The sequence below is a fragment of the Schistocerca cancellata genome, chromosome 6, assembly GCF_023864275.1.
Source record: "Schistocerca cancellata isolate TAMUIC-IGC-003103 chromosome 6, iqSchCanc2.1, whole genome shotgun sequence".
NCBI lineage: Eukaryota > Metazoa > Arthropoda > Insecta > Orthoptera > Acrididae > Schistocerca > Schistocerca cancellata.
In genome coordinates this window covers 278,606,796-278,621,618 of record NC_064631.1, presented here as the reverse complement: position 1 = coordinate 278,621,618, position 14,823 = coordinate 278,606,796, and positions in this window count along the sequence as shown.

Here is a 14,823-nt window from a genome sequence, read left to right as displayed (position 1 = left end):
AACAGGAAAAAGACGTTTGTCTCACAGGTTGCGAATGAACCTGGTTACACCGGTGATGTTAAGAGTGTCACACGATATGTATAAGAAAATAATGAAACTGATTTTTATCTACTCGAGATTTTATTTTTTAAATACAATATAGTAACCTTCCAAGCGGTCCCCTTCGACACCTATACAGCGGCAGAGTGGTTGTTTCCAGTCTTGGCAGCAAAGGTGAATGGCTTCAACTGGTAGGGCGTTTAACATGTCGGTCACATTCTTTAGGCTGTTCTCCAGAGTCCCAAAATCAATTCATTTTTAGATATTATTCGATTTCTTGAAAATAAAAAGCCAAAAGGACTCAGATCAGGTGAACAGGGGGGCTGTGGAACAAGAACAACAGGAACGCCTTCTGAGGTCAGAAATTCAGTGAAGGATATCATCGTGTGCCATGGGGTGTTGTCGTGATACAACATCAACCTGTCTGCAGTGTCCGGTCTCACTCGATTCAACTTTTTCCTGAGTCTTTTACGGACTTCTTCGTAAAGCACTAGGCTTGGAGTTTGTCCTGAAGGAACAAATTCTTTACGCACGATATCCCTACTGCCAAGAAACAAATCGGCATCGATTTGATTTGTTTTGATCTCTGATTTGCTCATTCGAGCTTTTTTCGGTCAGGGAGATGTCTCACTTTGCCACTACCGACTTCTCCGTTTGGTTTCAAGATCGTACTCAAAAATCCAGATATCGTCACTCTTGATCACATGGCTGAACCATTCGTAGTCACCGGAAATCCTCTCAAGAAGACCGTCCTTCTGCTCAGCTGTGAGGGTCTTCAGCAGCATTTTGGCACAAATCTTTCGCATGTGCAAAACTTTGGTCAAAATTTCATGTAACATGAAAGTATTTAATTGGTCACACACCACCCTTCTTGTTATTGTCGATTGATCTCACAAGGGCACCTACACGTTCGATCATTTTCGTCGGCTTTTAAGTTCAAGGCGTCCCTGAGGGAGGCTTATTCAACGTTGTCTCGACCTTCCCAAAACGATTTGTGGCAGCGAAAAACTTGTGGTATTGATAAAGAATGTTCCTCATATGCCTGTTTCAACTTTTGAAAGGTTACACTAATGGACTCCCCAGGTTTAACGCAGGACTAGATAATATAACTTTGCTCTATATTCTGTTGTTCCATTTTCGTAACACACAACAAAAATGCAACTTCACTGAGGGTGCTCTGAAAAATGGCATGGTGGCTCTTTGAGGCTGAAAGTCAGACAGAGCGTGTCTAAGGGATGAACACACCGTTCTACGCAAGTAGAAGAACACAGCGTTGCCAGATCTCTCACGTAGTTGTCAGTATCACTACTTTTCTCACACATCTCCTACTGCAATGGATGAACCGATCAAACCTACTAAATCGTACAGAACGGTAACAGAAACAAAAATAACAAGGTCGTTGGTTGCGGCTGGTGATGTTCTCAGTATTAGACAGTTTCATGTTCCTCAATAACCGGCACAACTATGCAGATTGATAAGCCATCAGTGATCAGAGTTATCGATAAGGCTTGTTAGTGACAAATTGCTGTCAGGGATACATAAACATAATGATAAAAATAATTTGCTACGTACCTCAGTTAAGCACGTGGTTGAACTTGTGATCCCTATATTGAGCATTTCTCCCTCCATATATGAGAAACCCTATCAGATAATATCCAACAGGGACCAGGGTGAACGAGGCTCCCAGTCTCTGTAGGCTTGGAACTACAGGAACAGCCTCTCTCCAGGTCGAGTGCAGGGTAACAGGATGAAGGCGTCAACGGTACATTACACGAATCACGGAAACGGCAACCCTCCAATCACGGAAAATATACTTCGCAGCAGGTATAAAGACTGTAAGGTGGCAGCTTGGCCATTGCACTCTTCTGGAGACAGGCTGGTAATTTGTCTTTAATATAAAAAATACATCATGGTAAGAGGTGCAGGTGGAGGAGAAGGAGGACATTAGTGTTTAACGTCCCGATGACAGCGAAGTCACTAGAGACGCAGCACGAGCTCGGATATTGATGGATGGGGAGGGAAATTAGCCTTGCCCTTTCGCAGAAACCATCCCAGTATTTGTCTGAAGCAGTTTAGGTGAATCACGGGAAACCTAAATCAGATTTTAAACGAGAAAAAAGAAATGGGATGCATTAATGGCAAACAATCTTAGCTCGAAATTAAGGACAAATTACTTTTGATCCTGGATCGACCAAAAGTTAACAATCTTGAATTTAAGAGGTCTGGGGAATAAAAGAATGAAACTGAGCAAAATATTCCAAAACTGATATCATGCTCATAGTGGAATGGTAGAAGAAAGAAGCAGGAAAAAGAAATAGAAAGTGGTGTTGTAGAATTACAAGATTATACGATATTATCCTGGTGTTTCTGAACCCATAAGATCCTGCTGTGGATTATTTACTACAATTTAGCGCGTAGCTAGTACAGACATTTCAGTTACCAAATGTACATATGCTCATTTGAAGATGAGAATATTAGTAAGTTTGGTGCTTCACAACTGGATATCGAGCGGCTCAATCCAGCCCACAGCATCTGGAGTTGCTAGCAGTACGTTCTCTTGTATTGCATTCACTAAGATTGCGGTAAACAGAATGGTGTGAGCAGTACGTTCTCTTGTCTTGCATTCACTAAGATTGCGGTAAACAGAATGGTGTGGAGCTCCACATTCAAAGTATAGATTAGGCAGTTTTTTACATCTCTGCACTGGCCATGGCCTGTTCTACTTCTGATCAGGGCAGTCCAGGACTTGAGTCGGTGAGACCCAATTGAAAGTCTAGTATCTGTAAAGATGTTTATGCAGTCGCACACCTGTTACTGCTTCCCACCAACATACACATTCATAAAGAGGTTTAAAATCATCGGCATCCATGTCAGCACCATCATACAGGGCTGCATGGCGCGATTTGAGTCTTTTAAGATTCAAAATTTCTGAGGATGTACGTCTGGAGTACAGCATTGTATGGTAGTGAAACATGGACTGTGGGAAAACCGGAACAGAAGAGAATCGAAGCATTTAAGATGTGGTGCTATAGACGAATGTTGAAAATTAGGTGGACTGATGAGGTAATGAATGAGGAGGTTCTACGCAGAATCGGAGAGGAAAGGAATACGTGGAAAACACTGACAAGGAGAAGGGAAAGGATGATAGGACATCTGCTAAGACATGAGGGAATGACTTCCATGGTACTAGAGGGAGCTGTAGAGGGCAAAAACTGTAGAGGAGGAGAGAGATTGGAATACGTCAAGCAAATAATTGAGGACGTAGGTTGCAAGTGCTACTCTGAGATGAAGAGGTTAGCACAGGAAAGGAATTCGTGGCGGGCCGCATCAAACCAGTCAGTAGACTGATGACCAAAACAAAAAAAAACCTAAGGACATCACACACATCCACGCCCGAGGCAGGATTCGAACCTGCGACCGTAGCGGTCGTGCGGTTCCAGACTGTAGCGCCTGTAACCTCTCGGTCGCAGGTTCGAATCCTGCCTTGGGCATGGGTGTGTGTGATGTCCTTAGGTTAGTTAGATTTACGTAGTTCTAAGTTCTAGGGGACTTATGACCTCAGATGTTGAGTCCCATAGTGCTCAGAGCCATTTGAACCATTTTTTATAACCTCTCGGCCACCCCGGCCGGCCCTAGAAGAACGAACTGCATTCTTTGTACGCTCTTTTCTGCATTGGTATATTCCTTCATCAACTCACGACCTTGCGTGGACTGTCATACACTAACTGACTAAGAAATAGCTATTCACTCAAGGCACAAATGAGTACGCTGTAAGCACACGTAACATCATACCTAACAATTACCCAGGCTGAATGGCACCAAGAATTGTCGTAGTGGAAACGATTCAAAATACGATGTTTGCTAGAAGACTCGCGCTAGATTCCTGCAAGAAACACCACTAACATTGTAATTTACTCTATTTTTAGTCAATAGGAATGGTTACATTTGAAAAAGTGCATACTTGCACAAAAATACATTTTCTAAGTATAAATACAATCCGTTTATCAGCTAACAATACGAGACCTGACTACCACCCCATTCTGTGAAAACTGCACGTCAGTAGAACTTTCCATTTAGGCAGATATTTACGGTGCAAATTTTTTGGTGATTCGTCCTTTATATGGTGAGTTTTTCTGACAGTTACAAGAAATTTGCGTCCTTCAAGGAAAATTTCACTGCTAAACTATTCTCGTGTTCGCCGGCCGCGGTGGCCGAGTGGTTCTAGGCACATCAGTCCGGAACTACGCGACTGCTACTGTCGCAGGTTCGAATCCTGCCTCGGGCATGGATGTGTGTGATGTCTTTAGGTTAGTTAGGTTTAAGTAGTTCTAAGTTCTAGGGGACTGACGACCTCAGATGGTAAGTCCCATAGTGCTCAGAGCCATTTAAAGCACTTTTTTATTCTCATGTTCATAATGGAGATAGAAGAGAATCGGTGACTAGAGTTTTTCAGTGCTATTATCAAGAAGAGTCCAGGTGGTACGCTGCAGTCTTCTTTGCAGAAAACACGTATGTGACCAACAAAATAGTGTTGTCATCATCCCATAAAACGCAATGTATTTCTCATTACATGAATATGACGCGCTTGAGGTATTTGTCATCTGAAAAGACTGCTCGTGAAGTCCCAACATTTATAAACAGCTTTCCGCAAAGAAAAGAGAGAGAGAAGTGCAACAGGGTGACGAAGGACAGGAAATTCAAGAAGAAGGAGGGGATGATAATTCTAACTGTCTTGCTGTCCTGGAAAGATGAGGCAGCATCAACTCCTCAACGTTTTTTCATTTATTATTATTATGGAATGAACTTCTTTATTTATGTAGTAGCAATGGACGTATCACTGAATAGAAATGGAATATCTTAAAAATTAAACAGCTGAAAAAAGAAAACAGGTAAATAAACAGAGATCTTCTGCAAACTCTTCATTCAGAGAACTGGTGGGAAGAGGCGGTCACTTTCATTTGTGCCAGATGTTCCGGAAACACTAGCAGAAACTTAACGTTCTCCATATAAAGTGGAGTACTCCATGATCCCAACATAACTATTTTATTATTTGTAGCTGTTTGAAATAGTTATATTTTTCAGACTATATCAAATTGTTAAATGGTCCCCACAAAACACTATCATTGTTGAACTTCTAAGTAGATTTATTTTATAATAAAGAATATCTGGAATGTAACTGCGTATGCTTCCGCTTCCGCTTCCGCTTCAGTTGTCAAATGTTTTCTGAGTATGGTAAAAAAAACTGTAATGGAAAAACTAACGTTTCGTCCAAGGGTGTGCTGGTTTTAGCAATGGTCAAGCAGCCAAGTTTGACAAATTATATAATTAATCGGAATGCTAAGACACCTTATAAAGATAACCATGGAGGATGTACTCAGGTTCCCCATCCTGGCTGCCAAGCCCTCCGTCCAACGTCGCACCCACAACACTACGGCGAGCACCACTGGCGACTGACTGTTGCCGCGCGGCCTGCATACAGGAGAAGGAAACCATGAGGCCACGCCTTATTTGCCGATGACCAACAGTCATGGCATACAATACGTGCAGCGACAGGAAACAGCAGAAGCCCACTCTATTCACCGTAGTAACTGTTCTGTCGGCTGCAGTGGTAGTCAGCACCGACACTAACAAAGAAGGAGGGAAGCTAGTGGCAGGAATCCATTTTGATCTGTGCATAACATAAATTGTACACTTTATTTCTAAAAGAAAAGAAACTTAACTTCTTGTTTCCTGTGCCTCCTACATACTGGTTCTTTTCGCTGTTACTACTCGCAAAAGCAGGCTAGGCATCAGTACTGAAGCTCTCGAAGTTTGCGACTGAACTGGGCGACCAGCGATGGCTGGCTGGTTAGATTAGCGTAGACTGGGGGCATTCAACTGTTTCTTCCTGGAGGTGTGGCTCTACCCCTTCTTTCCACTGGCGCATGGGTCAGCGCTTTCTTGATGCCGTTCCGAGGCGCTGCGCTGGCCTGTGTGCGGTCGATGCTTCATGACTGCACAGTAACCTATTACAAAACGTTGAAGCTCTTTACGCCTCAAGAGACCAATCATACGAATTATCTTCTGAACTTCTGACGTAATATCATGCTCAGTGAACAGTAATAACAAAATATATGTGAAATGGCACCGATTAAACACACTAGTAGACCGAAAAGAAGGGCACTGTAACTGTGACCGTAAATTTGGTTGTTTCAGTATAGTTTTTTACATTGTGACGCAGCACCATAATCAGAAACCTTTTGTGTCATTTATTTAAATATGAAGAAATGCATCTCTGAGACTTCAGCTCTAAAAATACACATTCATCCTCTTTCAGTTTCGGTTAAACAACCATCCTCACGGAAGAAAATACTGTACAATGATAAGTCACGAATTCATGGTCTTCAAATAAACTCCAGTCATACGTTCATACAATTTCTCCATAAACTCAAATGAAAAAGTATTTTGTCTGACACAATCTTTAAATTTTGTTGGTGATTTTACTGTATATGTTTATAAATAATGTGTTACCTTTGAAACAAGTAGACATGGATCTTGGCAAAGCCTAGAATCGGTTCTTGGTGTTGCAGCTCTCAGGCACTCTCTGGGATTTTCTCTGTGTGAGGCACCCCTCTCTGAACCTCTGTGAGTCGCAGCTCGTTTGCACTGTTGCAACTCAAAGTTGTACTGATGGGCGGACACGTGGCAGAGGCTGTTTGTGGACCAACGGCCATAATGATTTAAATGTTTATTGGTGTTATTTGGAACCCGCTTCAGATTCCATGGAACATGGAACCACTTAGCTATAAAAGCAATTTCTACGAAGTTGCGTTAGGACAATTGTGATGTGAATGTTTCAGATCTTAATACATTTTCGTGTGTAATAATGTTATATCAAATATTTTTTCCTGTTAGTCATTTCCTACAGTTCTTCAGCTATACCACGTTGTGTAACGAAACCAACAAAATAAGCTACAGTTAAAGAAGAAACATTACTTATGCAGTGAAGGAAATCTAGTAGGAGTAATGAAAATAACAGAAGCAGAATCAGGACCAAGTGATAGAGTTGTAAGAGTCTGTGTGTTGAGAATTAGAAGACAATGTGGAAGAAATGATGATGGTTTAAGACGTTATTGGAGGAAGGGACAACGAAGAACTGAATTATGAGCTTGAAATGCCACACTGACCTACATACCGCAACAAACGTGGAATGATATGGCAATCAATCTATCAGTGTTGTTCAGTAAGTAATGCAAACAATTTTTTTCTTTTTCTAAGAGCAAGTTAGTTTTATTCGAGATTTCAATTCGGCATATTGTTCACCACTCTTTTGGCTACAAAACCCTCTTCTCAACATAATGTCCGTTCAGTGCGATGGCATTAAAAACTACTAGAAGGACCAGTAAGCCAGCATGGTACCATACAGCTGATCGACGTCCAAGCCAACGTCTTGCTGCGTCACTAACCTCCCCACCATCCACGTACCACTTCCTGTCGAGTGCACCCCTCAGTGAACCAAACAAATCGAAGTCGGGAGGTGTTAGATCAGGGCTGTAGGATGGAAGAGTCCAGTGAAGTTTTGTGATCTCCTCTTGGGTAAGAAGACTTGTGTGAGGCCTTTAGTCGTCGTGCAGAATGACAGTTTCATAAACAAATTTGTGGTTAAGAACACGATGAAGTCGTCCTCCAGTTTCCTCAAGGTGGCACAGTACACCTCAGAGTTGATCATTGTACCACGTGGGAGGGCATGAAACATAATAACCTCTTGAGTTACAGAAAACCGTCACCATGGCTGTACCAGCTAAGGGTGTGACTTTGAACTATTTGTTTGGAGGAGAGGTCGTGTGGCGTCATTCCATAGATTACTTGGTTCAAATGGCTGTGAGCACTATGGGACTTAACAGCTATGGCCATCAGTCCCCTAGAACTTAGAACTACTTAAACCTAACTAACCTAAGGACATCACACAACACCCAATCATCACGAGACAGAGAATATCCCTGACCCCGCCGGGAATCGAACCCGGGAACCCGGGCGTGGGAAGCGAGAACGCTACCGCACGACCACGAGCTGCGGACTCCATAGATTGCTGTTTTATTTCCGGCTTTAAATGTATGTACTCAGAAATATTTCATCGCCTGTAACGATGTTGCACAAAAAGATTGTGACGATCAGACCTGTAACGCGCAAGAAATTCCGCACAGATAGTCCTTCGTTGCTCTTTATGGCCTTCTATTAGGCGTCGAGAAATCCAGCGGGCGCACAACTTTGAGTACCCCAACTGGTGGACGAGTGTGTCAGCCCTACCAACAGAGATATCCAGTTGAGTTGTGCCGAGAGTTGTTCGATTGTAATCGTCGATCATCTCGAATGAGAGTGTCCACACGTTCCAACACTGCAGGAGTCATAGCTGTGTACGGCCGGCAGCCACGTAGGAGATGGGACAGTTTTGTGGTCCTGGTTCCGATGATGACAGACATCTCACCCAACGTCTTACCACGCGTTTGTTCACTGCCACGCCTCGGTAGACATTCTGAAAGCCTACGAATATCTGTGATGCTTTGGTTTTCCGCCAAATAAAGCTCAATGACAGCTCACTACCTGGAACGCACCTCCGTTACGGAAGCTATTTTGAAAGCAGCGTATAGAGCCGACACGTACCGGAACTTCATGGAACTATAGGGACTGAAGTGGAAATATTACACGATATCCGCAATAAATAGCGCATTTTTTTTTCAACCGAAACTGGCGGAGGAAAAATGTCTGTATTATTTACTGAACACCTCTCGTAAGTGCTCACATCACTTGGCAACAGTATAAGTGCATAACTCGTTAAAACTGCGCTAAATAACCTACATAATATTCAGAAGCAGCAATAATTCTCTATAGAAACACATGCTTGCAGTAATCAATATTTACACCAGATTGCTTAAAATATATGTACTCAGAAACAACTCCACTCTCTCCTGTGAGCACCGTATAGATTGTATCAGGGAGATAGTTGACAACAGCATGCACCAAGAATTTAGGGGAGGACTGTATCGTAATGGCACTCATACACTTCAGGGAAGCCGGAGGTGCCTATGCTGCCCATGTTAAAATCACTAAGTTTGAGGAACATTTATGAATAAACTACCAAATATAAAAATTTGATTTTTTTTTTACATATAGAGTGGTTTAGTATTGCAGTTATGACAGAGGGATTTTGGAGTATCTTTTCTAGTTTCCTTCCAATTTTTTTTATTAATGACCCAAATTTTTTTACAAATAATTGCTTTATAATTAAACTGAAATGAAACTACTGAACATATTGCCTAATTGCTGTGTTACAATGTAAGTTTGACCACTAGGAGTGCTGTATAAAAATTTCATCTCTTTAGCTTGAATGGATTTTGAGAAATCGTTCCTTATATTCGAAAAATTCTAATTTACAAGAAATGGCTATCAAAGTTTCTCATTAACATTCCTGCACTATAGGATGGATATCAGGGTCTTCTTCTTCATCCTCCAAAAGCTTCCTCTTCTGTCTTATTTTCTGGCCTGTTGTTCCATCATACTTCATATGCCTTTCTCTTTTTTCTGCTCCTCTTAGCCTTTCTCTGTCATTATTTCTTAGCGCTCGTACAGTGTTCACCCCAGATGTAAATCCTAATGCCTTCAGAACTTCACACTTCACACTGTTCCCTTGGTTGTAGGTTGCTTTTGCATCATAAATGCCAAAGTGCAGTGTTTTTATGCTTACAGACACCCTTTTAGGAATATCTTTCCAAATCAAATTGTTTATGCTCTCATTAGGATTCTGCGTCTTTCCGTGTAGACATTTGTGTAACAATTCTGGCTGTGCTCATTGGAAGAGGCAGTATGAAGGAACAATGCCCACACTGCTTTTCGCATGTCACTAACATTACTAGTATTTTGCCTTATAGCATACCCATAGTATCTCTGTAGACGTTCAGTCACCTCATCAGTAAGCCTGCCTCTCCCTCCTATTGTCTTTCCATCACTGAGCTTACTTGAACCCAAAGTTTGTTTGAGCCTTCGAAGCCGTGCACCCATACGCTTTTGCACATGCCCAATGCATTCCAACTTTTCAACTACAAATTCATTTCCATATGGTTTCAGTTCCTCTATAGTCTTGAAACCTTTGGAGTCACCATCCCCAAGGTAGTATTTGCTAGAAGATGTCACAGGGCTATGGCCGGCCACGTGTTGCTTAGCAGAAGAATGCACTGTTTCAGTAATTGTAGTATCGCAACTTGGTATTAGTGTTAATATTCTTTTCCCTACGTTCTTCCTCTTCTTATATACACGGTTACTAAAACGTGGCATCGTAACCAGAACAAAGCTTTACACAAGAAGTATAACACTACCAACAACAGGCGCAACACTGAACTAATTCGAAACGGTAAACAGCAAAGAGACGATGTTCCGCGCTCTTAGCGCTTCATTTGTCACAGAAAACAATGTAGCCAACCCTTGCACACTCGCTGTATGCGTAACATAAGGCGCTGTATGCGTAACAGGCCGAGAAAATCCCAAGAAGTTCGCCAGGAAGTCACGAGAGGGTGTTAGATGCATTCAGCGGGTGTGGGGGAAAATGGTAATAACTCCGCTTCTAGGGCGAGTAGAACAATAATTCAAAGTTTACATTAAAGAGGAATGTTCCAATTAATTTTCGGTAGCAAAAAAAAAAAAAAAAAAGTCGTAATTTTTTGGATTTGACCACCTCCGGCTCCCCTTCAAGAAGGTTCCCCAAATTTTGCCTTTCATCAACACACAGGCCAGACAGCTAAATAGCAAACAGAGCTGGCTGTGCAGTTAGTCCATGGCTCGACCAGCACTCACATCTTACCGACCGCCGAGTATACAAAGGATTCATAAGCGATCCGTCAGATCCATCCTGCTCTCTCATTCTGCGATACCTCCTGGTTCTCTCTGATGTGCAGGTTTCTGCTGTGCCTAACGTTCTGCCTCGCACCACGCCGCCGTCTCTGTCCATGACTACAAGGTGCCCCGGTGACGTGGCGCGCCCTCTGTCAGCGTCGTCGCTTTGTAGCTCTGTCGCATTACCATAGCTATAGTAGCGGGGCCTTTGAGTCTAGTTACGATACAAGTCCTTCATAGTTGCAAGAAATGGCTGGTGGAACCCATGCACTGCCATCTAAGAAAAGCGGACCGACCAGTACCGGCTAACCAGCGCTGCCTGACCTCTCTCTTCACAGAACCGTCCACTTCATGTCCTTTTCAGCTCATTGTATAAACAAATTTATCATCCTCATAAAATTCACTCCTGGCTTCATAAAATACTTGTGAGGGCTACAGACGTCTGGCATACAGTGAGATGACGAAAATCATGGATACCTTCTAATATCGTGTCGGACCTCCTTTTGCATAGTGGAGCAACTCGACATGGCATGGACAAAATGAGTCTTTGAAAGTCTCATGCACACATACCTGTGCACAATTGCGAAAGTGTTGGCGGTGCAGGATATCCTCCATGAACTGACCTCTCGATTATACCACGCAACTGTTCGATTTGATTTATATCGCGTCATCTGAGTGGCCAAATCAGTCGCTCGAAATGTCCAGTACGTACTTCATGACAATCGCGAACAGTTGTCGCCCGGAGACGTGGCGCATCACTGTTTGGGTGCATGAAGTCAAAGAGTGGCAGCATATGGTCTCCAAGAAGCAGAAAAGAGCCACTTCCAGTCAATTATCAATTGGAACAAAGGATCCAATCCATCTCTCGTAAATACAGCACATTAAAGAACGAACACTAGCTTGCACAGTGCCTTTTTGACAACTTGAGTCCATGGCTCCGTTGTGTCTGCGCCACATTCTAGTGCTGCCACACCTCATTTTTCTTTTTTTTTTTTTGGTCTTCAGTCTACTGACTGGTTTGATGCGGCCCGCCACGAATTCCTTTCCTGTGCTAACCTCTTCATCTCAGAGTAGCACTTGCAACCTACGTCCTCCATTATTTGCTTGACGTATTCCAATCTCTGTCTTCCTCTACAGTTTTGTCCCCTACAGCACCCTCTAGTATCACATGGAAGTCATTCCCTCATGTCTTAGCAGATGTCCTATCACCCTGTCCCTTCTCCTTATCAGTGTTTTCCACATATTCCTTTCCTCTCCGATTCTGCGTAGAACCTCCTCATTCCTTACCTTATCAGTCCACCTAATTTTCAACATTCGTCTATAGCACCACATCTCAAATGCTTCGATTCTCTTCTGTTATGGTTTTCCCACAGTCCATGTTTCACTACCATACAATGCTGCACTCCAGAAATTTCTTCCTCAAATTAAGGCCGGTATTTGATATTAGTAGACTTCTCTTGGTCAGAAATGCCTTTTTTGGCATAGCGAGTCTGCTTTTGATGTCCTCCTTGCTCCGTCCGTCATTGGTTATTTTACTGCCTAGGTAGCAGAATTCCTTAACTTCATTGACTTCGTGACCATCAATCCTGATGTTAAGTTTCTCGCTGTTCTCATTTTTACTACTTCTCATTACCTTCGTCTTTCTCCGATTTACTCTCAAACCATACTGTGTACTCATTAGACTGTTCATTCGGTTCAGCAGATCATTTAATTCTTCTTCACTTTCACTCAGGATAGCAATGTCATCAGCGAATCGTACCTCGATATCCTTTCACCTTGTATTTTAATTCCACTCCTGAACATTTCTTTTATTTCCATCATTGCTTCCTCGATGTACTGATTGAAGAGTAGAGGCGGAAGGCTACAAATTTGTCTTACACCCTTCTTAATACGAGCACTTCGTTCTTGATCGTCCACTCTTATTATTCCCTCTTGGTTGTTGTACATATTGTATATGACCCGTCTCTCCCTATAGCTTACCCCTACTTTTTTCAGAATCTCGAACAGCTTGCACCATTTTATATTGTCGAACGCTTTTTCCAGGTCGACAAATATTATGAAAGTGTCTTGATTTCTCTTTAGCCTTGCTTCCATTATTAGCCGTAACGTCAGAATGGCCTCTCTCGTCCCTTTTGTTTTCTTAAAGCCAAACTGATCGTCACCTAGCGCATTCTCAATTTTCTTTTCCATTCTTTTGTATATTATTCTTGTAAGCAGCTTCGATGCATGAGCTGTTAAGCTAATTGTACGATAATTCTCGCACTTGTCAGCTCTTGCCGTCTTCGAAATTGTGTGGATGCTGCTTTTCCGAAAGTCAGGTGGTATATCGCCACACTCATATATTCTACAAACCAACGCGAATAGTCGTTTAGTTGCCACTTCCCCCAATGATTTTAGAAATTCTGATGCAATGTTATCTATGCCTTCTGCCTTATTTGACCGTAAGTCCTCCAAAGCTCTTTTAAATTCCGATTCTAATACTGGATCCCCTATCCCTTCTAAATCGAATCCTGTTTCTTCTTCTATCACATCAGACAAATCTTCAACCTCATAGAGGTTTTCAATGTATTCTTTCCACCTATCTGCTCTATCCTCTACATTTAACAGTGGAATTCCCGTTGCACTCTTAATGTTACCACCGGTTGCTGTTAATGTCACAAAAGGTTGTTTTGACTTTCCTGTATGCTGAGTCTGTCCTTCCGACAATCATATCTTTTTCGATGTCTTCATATTTTTCCTGCAGCCATTTCGTCTTCCCTGCACTTCCTATTTATTTCATTCCTCAGCGACTTGTATTTCTGTATTCCTGATTTTCCCGGAACATGTTTGTACTTCCTCATTTCATCAATAAACTGAAGTATGTCTTCTGTTACCCATGGTTTCTTCGCAGCTACCTTCTTTGTACCTATGTTTTCCTTCCCAACTTTTGTGATGGCTCTTTTTAGAGACGTCCATTCCTCTTCAACTGTACTGCCTACTGCGCTATTACTTATTGCTGTATCTATAGCGTTAGAGAACTTCAAACGTGTCTCGTCATTCCTTAGTACTTCCGTATCCCACTTCTTTGCGTATTGATTCTTCCTGACTAATGTCTTGAACTTCAGCCTACTCTTCATCACTACTATATTGTGATCTGAGTCTATATCTGCTCCTGGGTACGCCTTACAATCCAGTATCTGATTTCGGAATCTCTGTCTGACCATGATGTAATCTCTTACCAGCTGAAATCAGGCCTCGTCTGACATTTCCATGGCTTCCCAGTCGTCTAGGGTCCTACCAATATGGTCACGAGCCTAGGAGAGGCACTGCAGGCGATCTCATGCTGCTTAGCAAAGGCACTCGCGTCGGTCGTCTGCTGCCATACCCTGTCAAATTCCGTCACAGTATACTAACGGCTAAACTCGTCGTCCGTCCCACGTTGATTTCTATGGTAGTTTCATGCATTTTGCTTGTCTGTTAGCACTGACAATACGAAAACGCCGCTGCTGTCGGAGATAAAGTAAAGGCATTCGGACATGGTCCTGTACATGGTGAGAGGTAATACCTGCAATATCGTACTTTCGTCACACTCTTGACACTGTTGGTCTCGGAGTTTGAATTCTCTAGCAATTTCCAAAATGTAATGTCCCATGTATCTGGCTCCAGCTACTACTCAGCTTTCATAGCCTATTAATTACCATAGTGCGGCTATAATCACGTCGGAAACCTTAGTGTATGAGTGTCACCACCTAAACACTGCCCTAAGGCAGAGGTATGAGGTGTTTGCTCAGGAAGACATATCTGCTAGCAGTAACAGAGTAAAGCGTCAATAACGACCTTAATTCGACGGGATAAGGGCACTTCGTTAAGACCATGGATTCCGGTATCCTGTGATTTGCGGGGAGCCAGCAACCCGCAATTCCCGTAGTTCGCTTCTATATC